Source organism: Silene latifolia, chromosome Y, assembly GCF_048544455.1.
Source record: "Silene latifolia isolate original U9 population chromosome Y, ASM4854445v1, whole genome shotgun sequence".
Taxonomy (NCBI): Eukaryota; Viridiplantae; Streptophyta; class Magnoliopsida; order Caryophyllales; family Caryophyllaceae; genus Silene; species Silene latifolia.
Window position 1 is genome coordinate 74,079,998 of NC_133538.1, and position 19,031 is coordinate 74,099,028.

A 19,031-nucleotide genomic window follows, 5' to 3' on the forward strand; every position below is an offset into this window, starting at 1 on the left:
GACTCGTTGTGTGAACTATTTGTTCTTGTTCGTTAGGCATTGTGACTCATGTAAACCATTTGTCCTTGTCATTGTGACTCATTGTGTGAACCATTTGTCCTTGTTCGTTAGGCATTGTGGGTCGTTGTGTGAACCATTTGTCTTTGTCCTGTTGACTTATTGTGCGAACCATTTCTCCTTGTCAATTTTACTTAGTGTGCGAACTATTTGTAATTGTTTATTATTCATTGTAGCTCGTTGTATGAACCATTTGTCCTTGTTCATTAGTCATTGTGAATCGTTGTTTGAACCATTTCTCCTTATTCATAAGTCATTGTTACTCTTTGTGTGAACCATTTGTCCTTGTCATTGTAACTCCTTGTGCGAACCATTTGTCCTTGTCATCGTGACTCGTTGTGTGAACTATTTGTTCTTGTTCGTGAGGCATTGTTACTCGTGTGAACAATTTGTCCTTGTCATTCTGACTCATAGTGTGAATTATTTGTGCATGTTCATTAGGCATTGTGACTCATTGTGGAAACCATTTGTCCATTTTTATTAGTCATTGTGACTCGTTGTGTGAACCATTTGTATTTTTCATTGTGACTCGTTGTGTGAACCATATGTCCTTGTTTCTTAGGCATTGTAACTCGTTGAGTGAACCATTTCTCCATCTCATTGTAACTCATTGTGCAAATCGTTCGTCCTTGTCATTGTGACTCGTTGTGTGAACTATTTGTCCTTGTTCGTTAGGTATTGTGACTCATGTAAACCATTTGCCCTTGTCATTGTGACTCTTTGTGTGAACCACTTGTCCTTGTTCCTTAGGCATTGTGACTCGTTGTGTGAACTATTTGTCCTTGTCATTGTGACTCATTGAGCGAACCATTTGTCCTTGTCAATGTGACTTAGTGTGGGAACCATATGTCTTTGTTTATTATTCATTGTGACTCCTTGTGTGAACCATTTGTCTATGTCATTGTGACTCGTTGCTGGAACTAATTATCCGTGTTCATTAGGAATTGTGGGTTGTTTGAACTATTTGTCCTTCTAATTGTGACACATTTAGTGAACCATTTGTCCTTTTTCATTAGGCATTGTGACTCGTTGTGTAAACCATTTATCCTTGTTCATTAGTTATTATGACTCGTTGTGTGAACTATTTGTCCTTGTCATTTTGACTCATTGTGTGAACCATTTGTCCTTGTTCATTAGTCATTGTGAATCATTGTTTGAACCATATCTCCTTGTTCATAAGTCATTGTGACTCGTTGTTTGAACCATTTGTCCTTGTTATTGTGAACCATTTCTCCTTGTTCATTAGTTATTGTGACTCTGTGTGAACGATTTGTCATTGTGAGGCTCGTTATGTTAACCATTTGTTCTTGTTCCCTAGGCATTGTGACTTGTTGTGTGAGCCATTTGTCTTTGTCATTGTAACTCCTTGTGCGAACCATTTGTCCTTGTCATCGTGACTCGTTGTGTGAACTATTTGTTCTTGTTCGTTAGGCATTGTGACTCGTGTGAACCATTTGTCCTTGTCATTGTGACTCATTGTGTTAATTATTTGTCCATGTTCATTAGGCATTGTGACTCAATGTGCGAACCATTTGTCTATGTTCATTATTCAATGTGACTCGTTGCGTGAATCATTTGTATTTTTCATTGTGACTCGTTGTGTGAACCATATGTCCTTCTTTCCTAGGCAATGTGACTCGTTGTGTGAACCATTTGTCCATGCCATTGTGACTCATTGTGCGAACAATTCGTCCTTGTCATTGTGACTCGTTGTGTGAACTATTTGTCCTTGTTCGTTAGGTATTGTGACTCATGTAAACCATTTGCCCTTGTCATTGTGACTCTTTGTGTGAACCACTTGTCCTTGTTCCTTAGGCATTGTGACTCGTTGTATGAACCATTTGTCCTTGTTCATTAGTCATTGTGAATCGTTGTTTGAACCATTTCTCCTTATTCATAAGTCATTGTGACTCTTTGTGTGAGCCATTTGTCCTTGTCATTGTGAACCATTTCTCCTTGTTCATTAGTTATTGTGACTCTTTGCGTCAACGATTTGTCACTGTGAGACTCGTTATGTGAACCATTTATCCTTCTTCCTTAGTCATTGTGACTCGTCGTGTGAACCATTTATCCTTGTCATTGTAACTCCTGGTGCGAACCATTTGTCCTTGTCATCGTGACTTGTTGTGTGAACTATTTGTTCTTGTTCGTTAGGCATTGTGACTCTTGTGAACCATTTGTCCTTGTCATTGTGACTCATAGTGTGAATTATTTGTCCATGTTCATTAGGCATTGTGACTCATTGTGCGAAACATTTGTGCATTTTTATTAGTCATTGTGACTCGTGGTGTGAACCATTTGTATTTGTCATTGTGACTCGTTGAGTGAACCATATATCCTTGTTTCTTAGGCATTGTAACTCGTTGTGTGAACCATTTCTCCATGTCATTGTGACTCTTTGTGTAAACGATTCGTCCTTGTCATTGTGAATCGTTGTGTGTACTATTTGTTCTTGTTCGTTAGGCATTATGACTCATGTAAACCATTTATCCTTGTCATTGTGGCTCATTGTGTGAACCACTTGTCCTTGTTCCTTAAGAATTGTGATTCGTTGTGTGAACCATTTGTCCTTGTCATTGTGACACATTGAGCGAACCATTTGTCCTTGTCAATGTGACTTAGTTTGCGAACAATTTGTCTTTGTTTATTATTCATTGTGACTCCTTGTGTGAACCATTTGTCTATGTCATTGTGACTCGTTGCGTGAACTATTTCACCGTGTACATTAGGCATTGTGGGTCGTGTGCATTATTTATCCTTGTAATTGTGACACATTGTGTGAACCATTTGTCCTTTTTCATTAGGCATTGTGACTAGTTGTGTATACCATTTATTCTTGTTCATTAGTTATTATGACTCGTTATGTGAACCATTTGTCCTTGTCATTATGACTCATTGTGTGAACCATTTGTCCTTGTTCATTAGTCATTGTGAATCATTGTTTGAACCATTTCTCCTTGTTCATAAGTCAATGTGACTCGTTGTGGAACCATTTGTCCTTGTTATTGTGAACCATTTCTCCTTCTTCATTAGTTATTGTAACTCTTTGTGTGAACGATTTGTCATTGTGAGACTCGTTATTTTAACCATTTGTTCTTGTTCCTTAGGCATTGTGACTTGTTGTGTGAGCCATTTGTCCTTGTCATTGTAACTCCTTGTGCGAACCATTTGTCCTTGTCATCGTGACTCGTTGTGTGAACTATTTGTTCTTGTTCGTTAGGCATTGTGACTCGTGTGAACCATTTGTCCTTGTCATTGTGACTCATAGTGTGAATTATTTGTCCATGTTCATTGGGCATTATGACTTATTATACGAACCATTTGTCCATTTTTATTAGTCATTGTGACTCGTTCTGTGAACCATTTGTATTTTTCATTGTGACTCGTTGTGTGAACCATATGTCCTTGTTTCTTAGGCATTGCAACTCGTTGTGTGAACCATTTCTCCATGTCATTGTCACTCATTGTGCAAACCATTCGTCCTTATCATTGTGACTCGTTGTGTGAACTATTTGTTCTTGTTCGTTAGGCATTGTGACTCATGTAAACCATTTGTCCTTGTCATTGTGACTCATTGTGTGCAACACTTGTCCTTGTTCCTTAGGCATTGTGACTAGTTGTGTGAACCATTTGTCCTTGTCATTGTGAGTGATTGAGCGAACCATTTGTCCTTGTCAATGTGACTTAGTGTGCGAACCATTTGACTTTGTTTATTATTCATTGTGACTCCTTGTGTGAACCATTTGTCCAACTCATTGTGACTCGTTGTGTGAACAATTTCTCCGTGTTCATTAGGCATTGTGGGTCGTGTGAACTATTTGTCCTTGTAACTGGGACACATTGTGTGAACCATTTGTCCTTTTTCATTAGGCATTGTGACTCGTTGTGTGAACCATTTATCCTTGTTCATTAGTTATTATGACTCGTTGTGTGAAACATTTGTCCTTGACATTATGACCAATTGTGAGAACCATTTGTCCTTGTTCATTAGTCATTGTGAATCGTTGTTTGAACCATTGCTCCTTGTTCATAAGTCATTGTGACTCTTTGTGTGAACCATTTGTCCTTGTTATTGTGAACCATTTCTCCTTGTTCATTAGTTATTGTGACTCTTTGTGTGAACGATTTGTCATTGTGAGACTCGTTATGTTAACCATTTGTTCTTGTTCCTTAGGCATTGTGACTTGTTGTGTGAGCCATTTGTTCTTATCATTGAAACTCCTTGTGCGAACCATTTGTTCTTGTCTTCGTGACTCGTTGTGTGGACTATTTTTCTTATTCGTTAGGCATTGTGACTCGTGTGAACCATTTGTCCTTGTCATCGTGTCTCGTTGTGTGAAGTATTTGTTCTAGTTCGTTAGGCATTGGGACTCGTGGGAACCATTTGTCTGTGTCATTGTGACTCATTGTGTGAATTATTTGTCCATGTTCACTAGGCATTGTGACTCATTGTGCGAACCATTTGTCTATGTTCATTAGTCAATGTGACTCGTTGCGTGAACCATTTGTATTTGTCATTGTGACTCGTTATGTGAACCATATGTCCTTCTCTCTTAGGCACTGTGATTCGTTGTGTCAACCATTTGTCCATGTCATTGTGACTCATTGTGCGAACCATTTGTCCTTGTCATTGTGACTCGTTATGTGAACAATTTGTTCTTGTTCGTTAGGCATTGTGACTCATGTGTGAACCATTTGTCCTTGTTCGTTAGATATTGTGGCTCGTTGTGTGAACCATTGTCTTTGTCATGTTGACTCATTGTGCGAACCATTTCTCCTTGTCAATTTTACTTAGTATGCGAACTATTTGTCCTTGTTTATTATTCATTGTGACTCGTTGTGTGAACCATTTGTCCTTGTTCATTAGTCATTGTGAATCGTTGTCTGAACCATTTCTCCTTATTCATAAGTCATTGTGACTCTTTGTGTGAACCATTTGTCCTTGTCATTGTTAACCATTTCTCCTTGTTCATTAGTTATTGTGACTCTTTGCGTCAATGATTTGTCATTGTGTGACTTGTTATGTGAACCATTTGTCCTTGTTCCTTAGTCATTGTGACTCGTTGGGTGAACCAATTGTCCTTGTCATTGTAACTCCTTGTGCGAACCATTTGTCCTTGTCATCGTGACTCGTTGTGTGAACTATTTGTTCTTGTTCGTGAGGCATTGTGACTCGTGTGAACCATTTGTCCTTGTCATTGTGACTCATTGTGTGAATTATTTGTGCATGTTCATTAGGCATTGTGACTCATTGTGGTAACCATTTGTCCATTTTTATTAGTCATTGAGACTCGTTGTGTGAACCATTTGTATTTTTCATTGTGACTCGTTGTGTGAACCATATGTCCTTGTTTCTTAGGCATTGTAACTCGTTGAGTGAACCATTTCTCCATCTCATTGTGACTCATTGTGCAAATCATTCGTCCTTGTCATTGTGACTCATTATGTGAACTATTTGTCCTTGTTCGTTAGGTATTGTGACTCATGTAAACCATTTGCCCTTGTCATTGTGACTCTTTGGGTGAACCACTTGTCCTTGTTCCTCAGGCATTGTGACTCGTTGTGTGAACCATTTGTACTTGTCATTGTGACTCATTGAGCGAACCATTTGTCCTTCTCAATGTGACTTAGTGTGCGAACCATATGTCTTTGTTTATTATTCATTGTGACTCCTTGTGTGAACCATTTGTCTATGTCATTGTGTCTCGTTGCGGGAACTATTTATCCGTGTTCATTAGGCATTGTGGGTGGTGTGAACTATTTGTCCTTCTAATTGTGACACATTTAGTGAACCATTTGTCCTTCTAATTATGACACATTTAGTGAACCATTTGTCGTTTTTCATTAGGCATTGTGACTCGTTGTGTAAACCATTTATCCTTGTTCATTAGTTATTATGACTCGTTGTGTGAACTATTTGTCCGTGTCATTTTGACTCATTGTGTGAACCATTTGTCCTTGTTCATTAGTCATTGTGAATCATTGTTTGAACCATTTCTCCTTGTTCATAAGTCATTGTGACTCGTTGTTTGAACCATTTTTCCTTGTTATTGTGAACCATTTCTCCTTGTTCATTAGTTATTGTGTCTCTTTGTGTGAACGATTTGTCATTGTGAGACTCGTTATGTTAACCATTTGTTCTTGTTCCTTAGGCATTGTGACTTGTTGTGTGAGCCATTTGTCCTTGTCATCGTAACTCCTTGTGCGAACCATTTGACCTTGTCATCGTGACTCGTTGTGTGAACTATTTGTTCTTGTTCGTTTGGCATCGTGACTCGTGTGAACCATTTGTCCTTGTCATTGTGACTCATTGTGTTAATTATTTGTCCATTATTATTAGGCATTGTGACTCATTGTGCGAACCATTTGTCTATGTTCATTAGTCAATGTGACTCGTTGCGTGAATCATTTGTATTTTTCATTGTGACTCGTTGTGTGAACCATATGTCCTTCTTTCCTAGCCACTGTCACTCGTTGTGTGAACCATTTGTCCATGCCATTGTGACACATTGTGCGAACCATTCGTCCTTGTCATTGTGACTCGTTGTGTTAACTATTTTTTCTTGTTCGTTAGGCATTGTGACTCATGTAAACCATTTGTCCTTGTCATTGTGACTCATTGTGTGAACCATTTGTCCTTGTTCGTTAGGCATTGTGGGTCGTTGTGTGAACCATTTGTCTTTGTCCTGTTAACTTATTGTCCGAACAATGTCTCCTTGTCAATTTACTTAGTGTGCGAACTATTTGTAATTGTTTATTATTCATTGTGACTCGTTATATGAACCATTTGTCCTTGTTCATTAGTCATTGTGAATCGTTGTTTGAACCATTTCTCCTTATTCATAAGTCATTGTGACTCTTTGTGTGAGCCATTTGTCCTTGTCATTGTGAACCATTTCTCCTTGTTCATTAGTTATTGTGACTCTTTGCGTCAGTCATTGTGAGAATCGTTATGTGAACCATTTATCCTTATTCCTTAGTCATTGTGACTCGTCGTGTGAACCATTTGTCCTTGTTATTGTAACTCCTTGTGCGAACCATTTGTCCTTGTCATCGTGACTCGTTGTGTGAACTATTTGTTCTTGTTCGTTAGGCATTGTGACTCTTGTGAACCATTTGTCCTTGTCATTGTGACTCATAGTGTGAATTATTTGTCCATGTTCATTAGGCATTGTGACTCATTGTGCGAACCATTTGTCCATTTTTATTAGTCATTGTGACTCGTGGTGTGAACCATTTGTATTTGTCATTGTGACTCGTTGAGTGAACCATATGTCCTTATTTCTTAGGCATTGTAACTCGTTGTGTGAACCATTTCTCCATGTCATTGTGACTCTTTGTGCAAACGATTCGTCCTTGTCATTGTGAATCGTTGTGTGTACTATTTGTTCTTGTTCGTTAGGCATTGTGACTCATGTAAACCATTTGTCCTTGTCATTGTGACTCATTGTGTGAACCACTTGTCCTTGTTCCTTAAGAATTGTGACTCGTTGTGTGAACGATTTGTCCTTGTCATTGTGACACATTGAGCGAACCATTTGTCCTTGTCAATGTGACTTAGTGTGCGAACCATTTGTCTTTGTTTATTATTCATTGTGACTCCTTGTGTGAACCATTTGTCTATGCCATTGTGACTCGTTGCGCGAACTATTTCACCGTGTACGTTAGGCATTGTGGGTCGTATGAACTATTTATCCTTGTAATTGTGACACATTGTGTGAACCATTTGTCCTCTTTCATTAGGCATTGTGACTCGTTGTGTAAACCATTTATTCTTGTTCATTAGTTATTATGACTCGTTGTGTGAACCATTTGTCCTTGTCATTATGACTCATTGTGTGAACCATTTGTCCTTGTTCATTAGTCATTGTGAATCATTGTTTGAACCATTTCTCCTTGTTCATAAGTCAATGTGACTCGTTGTGGAACCATTTGTCCTTGTAATAGTGAACCATTTCTCCTTGTTTATTAGTTATTGTGACTCTTTGTGTGAACGATTTGTCATTGTGAGACTCGTTATTTTAACTATTTGTTCTTGTTCCTTGGGCATTGTGACTTGTTTTGTGAGCCATTTGTCCTTGTCATTGTAACTCCTTGTGCGAACCATTTGTCCTTGTCATCGTGTCTCGTTGTGTGAACTATATGTTCTAGTTCGTTAGGCATTGTGACTCGTGTGAACCATTTGTCCTTGTCATTGTGACTCATTGTGTGAACTATTTCTCCGTGTTCATTAGGCGTTGTGTGTTGTGTGAACTAATTGTCCTTGTAATTGTGACACATTGTGTGAACCATTTGTCCTTTTTCATTAGGCATTGTATCTCGTTGTGTGAACCATTTATCCGTGTTCATTAGTTATTATGACTCGTTGTGTTAAACATTTGTCCTTGACATTATGACCAATTGTGAGAACCATTTGTCCTTGTTCATTAGTCATTGTGAATCGTTGTTTGAACCATTGCTCCTTGTTCATAAGTCATTGTGACTCGTTGTGTGAACGATTTGTCCTTGTTTTTGTGAACCATTTCTCCCTGTTCATTAGTTATTGTGACTCTTTGTGTGAACGATTTGTCATTGTGAGACTCGTTATGTTAACCATTTGTTCTTGTTCCTTAGGCATTGTGACTTCTTGAGTGAAACATTTGTCCTTGTCATCGTGTCTCGTTGTGTGAACTATTTGTTCTAGTTCTTTAGGCAATGTGACTCGTGTGAACCATTTGTCTGTGTCATTGTGACTCATTGTGTGAATTATTTGTCAATGTTCATTAGGCATTGTGACTCATTGTGCGAACCATTTGTCTATGTTCATTAGTCAATGTGACTCGTTGCGTGAACCATTTGTATTTGTCATTGTGACTCGTTATGTGAACCATATGTCCTTCTTTCTTAGGCACTGTGATTCGTTGTGTGAACCATTTGTCCATGTCATTGTGACTCATTGTGCGAACCATTTGTCCTTGTCATTGTGACTCGTTATGTGAACTATTTGTTCTTGTTCGTTAGGCATTGTGACTCATGTGTGAACCATTTGTCCTTGTTCGTTAGATATTGTGGCTCGTTGTATGAACCATTGTCTTTGTCATGTTGACTCATTGTGGGAACCATTTCTCCTTGTCAATTTTACTTAGTGTGCGAACTATTTGTCCTTGTTTATTATTCATTGTGACTCGTTGTGTGAACCATTTGTCCTTGTTCATTAGTCATTGTGAATCGTTTTAAGAACCATTTCTCCTTATTCATAAGTCATTGTGACTCTTTGTGTGAACCATTTGTCCTTATCATTGTGAACCATTTGTCCTTGTTCATTAGTTATTGTGACTCCTTGCGTCAACGATTTGTCATTGTGTGACTCGTTATGTGAACTATTTGTCCTTGTTCCTTAGTCATTTTGAATCGTCGTGTGAACCATTTGTCCTTGTAATTGTAACTCCTTGTGCGAACCATTTGTCCTTGGCATCGTGACTCGTTGTGTGAACTATTTGTTCTTGTTCGTTAGGCATTGTGACTCGTGTGAACCATTTGTCCTTGTCATTGTGACTCATAATGTGAATTATTTGTCTATGTTCATTAGGCATTGTAACTCATAGTGTGAATTATTTTTCCATGTTCATTAGGCATTGTGACTCATTGTGCGAACCATTTGTCCATTTTTATTAGTCATTTTGACTCGTTGTGTGAACCATTTGTATTTGTCATTTGGACTCGTTGTCTGAACCATATGTCCTTGTTTCTTAGGGATTGTAACTCGTTGTGTGAACCATTTCTCCATGTCATTGTGACTCATTGTGCGAACCATTCGTCCTTGTCATTGTGACTCGTTGTGTGAACTATTTGTTCGTGTTCGTTAGACATTGTGACTTATGTAAACCATTTGTCCTTGTCATTGTGACTCATTGTGTGAACCATTTGTCCTTGTTCGTTAGGCATTGTGGCTCGTTGTGTGAACCATTTGTCTTTGTCATGTTGACTCATTGTGCGAACCATTTATGTTAGAATTTATTAATCTCATTAATTTAACATATTTATATATGAAATGATTTATTTAGTCATAAAATAAATGTTAGATCTTATGCATGCAAACTAAAACAAGATAAGAGAAGAAATATTTCTTACTTTGGGATTTCGGATATAAGGGCACCAACAAGATCTCCTTCTTGTTAGTTCTTGAGCTTCCTTATAATGGATGAACAAAAGGTCCAAAATAGAAACTCTCCCAAAAGTATATACCCAAGGAAACCTCTTAATAACTAATATTATTATGATCTAGTAATAATATAAGTCTTACTATAAAAATTGACACAAAAATATTTTGTAGTTCCTCTTGATTTTTTTCGGCCAAGAGGAGAGATTTGTGATGTTTTTATTTCTCTAATATTTCTTCACAAGATAGAGAATAGAGTATTTTGCTTACACTAGAAAATGGAATTGTAAAGAATGAATTATGGAGGAATCCATATTGGTTCGTCATCATGAAAACCGGTGGACGGGGGTCTATTGGGGAGCCAATGCATGGATCCAACTTTCTGTTGGAATATGTGTCCTTCGACAATAATGCGATCACAACTGTCGATCATAATGATCACATGTTTAAGTCTCATTTCAAGAATACATGTGGGAAGTAATATTTTACAGTCAATTGGTCCACACATATCGGTAATGATTGGCTGACTAGAGTTTGACATTACTGTCGTGCGACGTTGGTGATCAGTTGATCCCCTTAGGTCATACCTAAAGGGTAACACTCTTAATTGAATATTTAATTGATCGTATTACGATACAGGTTAATTAAACTACTTAAAATTGACGGACGATTTTGGAAGTAATATTTACGTGTCTCATTGTAATTTGATTAAATAAGATACGGTCTAAGTAATCGAATTGTTTTATTACTTAGATGAAATTATTGTTTACGGAAACAATTAAAACTGAATGAATAATTTATTATAAATACAAGATGTTGTGATTTATAATTGGTAAACCGTTTTGGTACAAGTAATTGTGAATTACTAAGTCGATTTTGTACATGACGTATTTTTATTAATACGTTGATTTTTAATATGTTAAAAATGCATGACAATTTTACATGACTTGTGACATGTGACAAATTGATAAATTGACAAAGATAAAATGGAACCCATTTTATCTAATATAGACCGAAATATGAGAGGGAGTATAATGTTTAATTTGTGTTAAATTATTAAGTGGAGAGTATAATGATTATAACTAGCTTATAGCCATGCAAGCCTAGTTTTTCTTGAGAAGAATGACTTGCCCTTGCATTGACTCACTCCTCCTCTCCTCTCCTCTCTCCCCACCGGTTTTCCAAGAGCAATACAGAGAGTTTTTCTCTATCATTATTCATTCATACTGTACATAATATTTCTAGTGTAAGAAATACAAAACTCTCTAAGAAAAACTAGAGAAATAAATACTCCAAAATTCTTCTTCTCTTGGCCGAAAATTCAAGAGGACAAAACAATATTTTTGGGTCAATTTTTAGTTAAATTAATATTGTTCTAGTATTAATAATATTAATTTTTAGGAGGTTATCTTGGGTATAATTCCTTGGTAGGGATTCTAGGCTTGAATCCTTTGTTCATCCAATATTAGGAAGCTCAAGAACAAGTTAGTAGGAGAACTCATTTGTGCCCATATATCTGAAATCTCGGTGTAAGGAAAACGATTTCTTCTTTATCTTTGTTTATGTTTGCATGCATAAGATCTAAATTAATTTTATGACTAAATTAATAGTAACTTATATGAATAAGTTGAGTATAATGAGATATAGATTTCTAACAAGTGGTATCAAGAGCCTTAGGTTGTTTGCATGCAAATCGGTTATAGTTTTTCCGAGTTATATGATTAACAAATAAAACATATAAATTTGTGTTTATAATGATATATCACGAAATCCATTATGCATGTTAAAGTTTCTGGTCCTAAAATGTATTTAGGATATTTTGGTTAATTTATGGATTTTTATTGTTCATTTTATATAATAATGGCATTAAAATGTGATTTTATGATAAAAATGTCATTTTTGGACTAAAATTAGCTAAACTTCGTTTTTTTCCAGTGGTTTTTGGATATGTTTTCACATATATTATATTTTGATGACCTGTAATTTTTCATAATTTTATGAGTTTTTATACTCGAAATATGGATTTTTCAAGATAAAATCGAATTTAAATGGAAAAATAGGTTAATATGAGGTATATTTCAAATCTGGTCATAGAAATTTAGTATGTTGTTGTAACACCCCGTAAATTTGAATACCTTTATTTTATTTTAAAAGTAATATTTTAATCTATTTTAATTTAATATTAATTTATTTGAAATAAAGTTTATTTAATAAAATATAATATTATTTTATTTTGAAGAAATGTAATTATTTTTGATAGTTTAGAAATGTTTAAAAGTGATTTAAACTATATTTAAGCCTTTTCCTTTGATAAAATAGATTTCGGACAAAAGTCGTAAAATTGGGATTTTCCCATTTCTTACGATCGTTGGGTAAACGAATTTGGATATTGGGCATATGAGTACTTAATCTTTTAGTAAAATCGTGTTTAAGAACTTTAATTTTCTCGGAAATCGTGTTCGACGAATATTTCTAATTTCCGTCGAAACGAATCAAAACGTAAACAATTGAAACTCACCCAAACACCCTACCCCAAACCATGCACCCTCCATCCTCCATGGGTCTCCTCTTCATCTTTCTTTTCCTCAATTCTCATTCTCTCTCTTCCTTTCACCAAACACCAAATTCATCTAAAAAAAAATTCTCCTTACAATCCTTAAATCCTTCATAAATTCTTCATTTCTCCACCAAATCGCATAAAAATTATATATTTGGAATCCTCTCTTTAATCCTCATCTACTAGTAAGCTTTATTTTCATTTCCCCCAATTTTTGTTTAAGAAACTTTTTTTTAGGGTTTCGAATTTAAGCTTAATAATTGTGTTTTTGTTGTTCTTATAGGTGAAGAATTTGAAGATGAGTTATAGTTATTACTTGTCTCTTTGCTAGCTTAAGGTAACTATTCCGAGTTGTTTGTTGTTGTTTGTTGTTGTTTGAGACGATCTTGTTGATAAATGAATGAATGGAGTAAGATGAGTATGCTTATGTTTAATTTATGTTACCCATTTGTATATTATTGTTTGGAACAAATTTGGATGAGGAATTATGTGTTGTGACAAGTCCGTGTTTTCGCTGGAATGCGTCAGTACCAGACCGAGACGGTTTCCAATGTTTCCAAAACTATGACAGATTGAACGGCGTCGAAAAATTAGGTGGTTTAGCCACTTGAATCACTCAATTCGGAGTCCGTATGAGTAAATGGCGTCGTTTTATCGATTAAAATTTATAGAAAAGTTTACCCTTGTGTGAGACGGTTATTTATGCTATTTTATTATGTGAGAATTTTGTGGAATTAGTTATTTTGTAAGTTGGAATATATTTTCTTATGTTGTTAGTCTTTCACATGATAGAAATTGGAATAGTGCATGAAAATGATATTGTAATGAATTTTGTGATTTGGACCAAAGTAGGCCAAGACCCTGAGCTGGGCCAGATTGACCGAATGAGTTTGGTCAAACTAGGTTTAAACCGGTCAGTCTCGATTTGACCGATGACCCGTCGCGGGACTCGGGTCGAGGGTTTGTCTTTGAGGTGATATTGGTTGTCATTGGATGTTTTATGTTGATTCCTTGATATTTGTAATTATCATTTCACATGTTGGTTGTTGGATGCTTTGGATGCCTTATGCTTGAGTCTTGTTGCCTCTTTGCCATTTTAGCTTGTTCTCATGGATTATGGTACTAGTGGTTAGATGGAATTTGGATTATTATTGATATTGGAGATATTGTTGGATTGTCAGCTAAATATGCTCTTGCGAAGCCTTTCATATGCTAGGGTGTGTATGATCATTTGTGTGTGCAAGTTTGGACTCTTTGCCCCTTTTATGATTAATTGGGTGTCCTACTTGTCTTGTGTGGTGTGGGCTAAAGTATTCAAGCTGGGACTAGGTCCTAGGTGAGTATTTCGGCCTTCATCATAGATAGGCCATTATAGTCTTTGACGAGTGTATGTTTGCGGCTTAATAGCCTTTGTGTCTTAGCTTGGTGGGTTTATATCCAAGTTTGGGCATGACCTCCTGACGTACTCGTAGAAGTATGTGGTCAGCTTAACTACTAGCCAACCCTTTGGTGGACTCCTTAGGGGTACTCATGTGTGTGATCATGGGTCTTCGATGCGGTATTTTCCGCATGTTGCTAGGTCTGCGCAGGTTTAGGACAAGGGTGTTTACCTTACCTCGTGGTATAGACTCGAGTTACAGAGTGACTATTGACTGTACTAGGAACTTATGTCTGTCTCTAGATATATTGTCCTTTCTTGTTTGATGATTCTATGAATCATAGAAGGTGAGATCCAAGCCGGCTATGGTTGATAGAGTTTGGATTCCTGGATGTTATGTGATTCACATGATAGTGTAGTATGAGTCGGTCTAGTATTCACATGCTAGGACTATGTGTTGTAATATTGTTGTTCACATGATAAGCACGATTGTCTAGCATCTATAAGCTAAGGCTATGTGTTATTCATATTCATATTCTTATGTTTACATGTTATATTAATTATGACATTTCGTGGGTCGGGAGAACTCGAGTTACTCCCCACCGACCGTGGCTTTCGTATTTGTATAAAATTTGATTGACAGGTAGGTGATGCATATATGGGGTACATGGACGAGCTAGCGAGCAAAGTAACCTTGGGACCTAGATTGGCTTTATTTTATTGTGACCCTTAAACACTTTTTATGTCATATACTTTTTAGGGACATATGTCTCCCTTTTTCATATTTGGGTTGTATAACTTTGTTTCGCGACTTTAGCGATGTTTTATTTATGAGATTTACTTTAGACCTTGCATGTTTGACACCTTCCCATTTGGATATTTTTATAACAGGTTCAGGTTGGTTTTAAAATTACAGGTTTTCACCCAAATGAACCTATTACAAACATATCCATGCAGTTTTTATCTAGAATTATGTGTTTACTTTTCCGCAATGAATGAGGGTGTCACTGTTGGTATCAGAGCATATTTGCTCCCGACGCACAATTGTGCACCCCCAATAAAAATAATTTGACCTTAAAATAATAAACTTGAGAGATGGGTAGGATGGGTAGACTTAGGACCTTATGTTGTAGTCTCTGTGTGTTTGCTCTTTGTTAGGTTTTAACATGTTTGTTGATTTTCATTTAATGAGTGTTGTGTCCTTGGATCAATGACCGTGAGCTTACCTACATGAAGATCAAGATTTGGTGCCTACTGCTAAGGATTGAAGATTTGTTCAACCTTTGAAGAATGCTCCTACTTCCTCGAAGATGTTTCTTATTCTTTGTGTATCTCGCCTTATTCTTTATCTCTTGGTGCTTATCCTCCTTCTAAACTCTCTTCTGTTTTACTTTGAAACCTACTCTTATACTCCTAACTTGTCCTTTGTTCCTTGCTTATCCTACCTTAACGCCTTTTTGATAGTACACTTTCTTTTGAGGAATGTTGACCTTGGTTGGAAAATTCGACTTTTGAGGAGATTGTTTGTGGTTAACCCATAACCCTGGTTTTAAGAAGTTGTGATGTTGGAAAGACTTAGGTGGAATTGAGTGGTGGAATCGAAGGTGTAAGATTGAGAGAGTAAGTAAGTTGAATTTACGATTGGCTTTCGTAATCACTTTGGATATGAGAGTTTTATAAGGTATATGTTACCATATGAGAAATACTAATTTTGGGATTATTAGTTGGTCTAAGTGAGTGATCTTAATTACTACTTGAGGTATGGAATGAAAGTGAGACTAAGCTACATTGTTGGGAAATCTTAGCACTTGTTTTAGTAACTAGAAAGGATAAGGGTATGGTTGACGCCAATTGTTAAGTTGAAGGACATAATTTTAATTTATGGTGTTAGAATGTGGGAATTTAGAGATTGGAATTAGGACCCTTGATTGAAGATTTTATCATTTTGAGAAACCCATGTTTGACACTAGTTGGATATGAGTATAGCTTTGTTGGAACTTTGACCTTGATCTTGTGGAAGTTGTTTGTGGATGTTTGAGGATTTGGAGTGGTGAAATCACACTTATAGTGGAGTACCCTGTTTCAAGGAATAGATTAGGATGAAGTAACATGAGCGTTTTGAGGAAATCCTTGGGAGTGATTTGGTTATAAGTTTTGTTGCTAAGAAGTTTTCGGAACCGCTTAGGTTGATGTTGTTGTGTGAGATTTGAGTACCTGGCGTTTCCTTGTTGTCTAATTTCCTTTCTTCTTTGACCATAAGCGTTACCGTTCATACCTCCTTTCCTCGCTTCATCTTGCTCATGATCTTGAATTAGCCGCTGTGGTACATACCTTGAAGACATGGAGGCATTACCTTATTGGAGTTCATTGCCGCATTTATACCGATCATAAGAGTTTGAGGTGTATCTTTACCCAGAAAGAATTGAATATGAGGCAAAGAAGATGGCTAGAGTTGGTGAATGATTATGATGCCGAGTTGATTTATCATGAAGGAAAAGCAATTGTGGTGGACGATGCTTTGAGTAGGAAGACTAGTCACTCTTTGAGCACTATCCGTGTGTTACCTGATGAACTTACCACGGAATTTTAAAAGTTAGGGATAAGCCTTGTTGGAAAGGGCTTTGACTATCTTAGTGTCTTGAGTGCAGAACCCGACTTTTACCGTGAGATCCGTACTTGCCTACCTGAGGATGCTACTTTCAAGTCCATTCAAGCAAAAATCCAACTTGGGCAAGCTAAGGATTGTGTGGTGGATAGTGATGGATACCTTCGTTACCAAGGTTGGATGTATGTTCCGAGAGTAGCCGAGTTGAGGAAGAAGATCCTTGATGAAGCTCACCTTTCTCCTTACTCTATTCATCCTGGTGGTGACAAGATGTATAAAGACTTGAGATTACAGTTTTGGTGGCCTAGGATGAAGATTGATGTCCTATAGTATGTTAGCAAGTGTCTTACCCGTCGAAAAGTGAAGATTGAGCATCGAAAACCCGGGGTTTGCTACAACCTTTGGATGTTCCCCTTTGGAAATGGGAATCCATTTCCATGGACTTTGTGATGGCTTTACCTAAGACTGCTAGCGGAAAAGATGCGGTTTGGGTGGTTGTAGATCGATTGACCAAATGTGCTAGGTTTATACCTATCAAGGAGACATGAAAATTACATGTCCTAGCTGAGGCCTATATGAGGGAGATAGTACGCTACCATGGAGTGCCTAAGGATATAGTTTCAGATCGTGACCCGAGATTATGTTCCCGTTTCTGGACTGCTTTGCAAGAAGCCATGGGTAGTAAGCTACTAATGAGTACCGCTTTTCAGGCCGCTACAGATGGGCAGACTGAGAGGACTATCCAGACTTTAGAGGACCTCCTCCGTGCTTGTGTTTTAGACTTACACACTTCATGGGAGAAGTGCTTACCTCTTATTGAATTATTCACAACAATAGCTATCATACTTCTATCAAGATGTCACCTTATGAAGCTTTGTATGGTAGGAAGTGCCGTAGTCCTGTCTGTTGGGATCAAGTCCAAGATGCTCATGTGTTGGGACCCGATTTGGTGACTGAGACCATCAATCAGGTTCGGATCATTCGAGAGCGTATGAAAACCGCTCAAGACCGACAGAAATCTTATGCCGATGTCCGTCGTCGACCACTTGCCTTTGAGGTTGATGATCAAGTGTTCCTTAAGGTATCACCTATGAAAGGGGTGAAACGGTTTGGTGTGAAAGGAAAACTGAGTCCCAAATACATTGGACCTTTCCGTGTGCTTGAGAAGATTGGTCCCGTTGCTTACCGTTTGGAGTTGCCCCCGAATTTGAGCAAGGTTCATGATGTCTTCCATGTATCTCAGTTGAGGAAGTACATTAGTGATCCGAGCCATGTCATTCAAGAAGAAATCCCAGATTTGGAGCCTAACTTGACTTTGGAAGAAAGGCCAATCCGAATCCTCGAAAGAGAAAACAAGCAACTTAGAAACAAAGTTGTGCCCCTAGTTCGTATCCTTTGGCGTTGTGGAAATGTCGAAGTAGAAACTTGGGAGCCTGAATCTTCTATGTTAGCTAAATATCCCGAACTTTTCTCGTGAGGTAATTCTCTTCCCTTTATCTAATTCTTGTGAGTTTTAGCTATCCTTTCGAGTGTTCCTCTCCTTCTCTTAAATACTCTCCGCGTTAGTAGTCCTTGTTTAGTTGTTTAAAAGTCGCAGTTAGAGTTTGGTCATAGCTAGTGGAGTTATTATCCTTATTATAGAGTTTCGAAATAAAGATTTTTGAAAATGTTTAATGTTTTCCACTTGTTTTAACGTCAATGAGTGGTAAAGCTCGTTATTGAAGACGTCCGATAATTAGTTTTCTCATTTGTTGTTGTAAAAATATATATTTTTTTTATGTCTTTAATTTGGAATGTTGATGTTCTTGAACGGCCGACGAGAATATTCCGTTCCATTGAAAAGACACTTATATTCCATACGTTCATATTTTGAAGATTTTGTTTACTTGATTTTAAAGAGATAGACCTACATATATACAATGTTCCTTCTTCTAAGTTTCGGGGACGAAACTTCTTAAAAGGAGGGATGATTGTAACACCCCGTAAATTTGAATACCTTTATTTTATTTTAAAAGTAATATTTTAATCTATTTTAATTTAATATTAATTTATTTGAAATAAATTTTATTTAATAAAATATAATATTATTTTATTTTGAAGAAATGTAATTATTTTTGATAGTTAAGAAATGTTTAAAAGTGATTTAAACTATATTTAAGCCTTTTCCTTTGATAAAATAGATTTCGGATAAAAGTCGTAAAATTAGAATTTTCCCATTTCTTACGGTCGTTGGGTAAACGAGTTTGGATATTGGGCATATGAGTACTTAATCTTTTAGTAAAATCGTGTTTAAGAA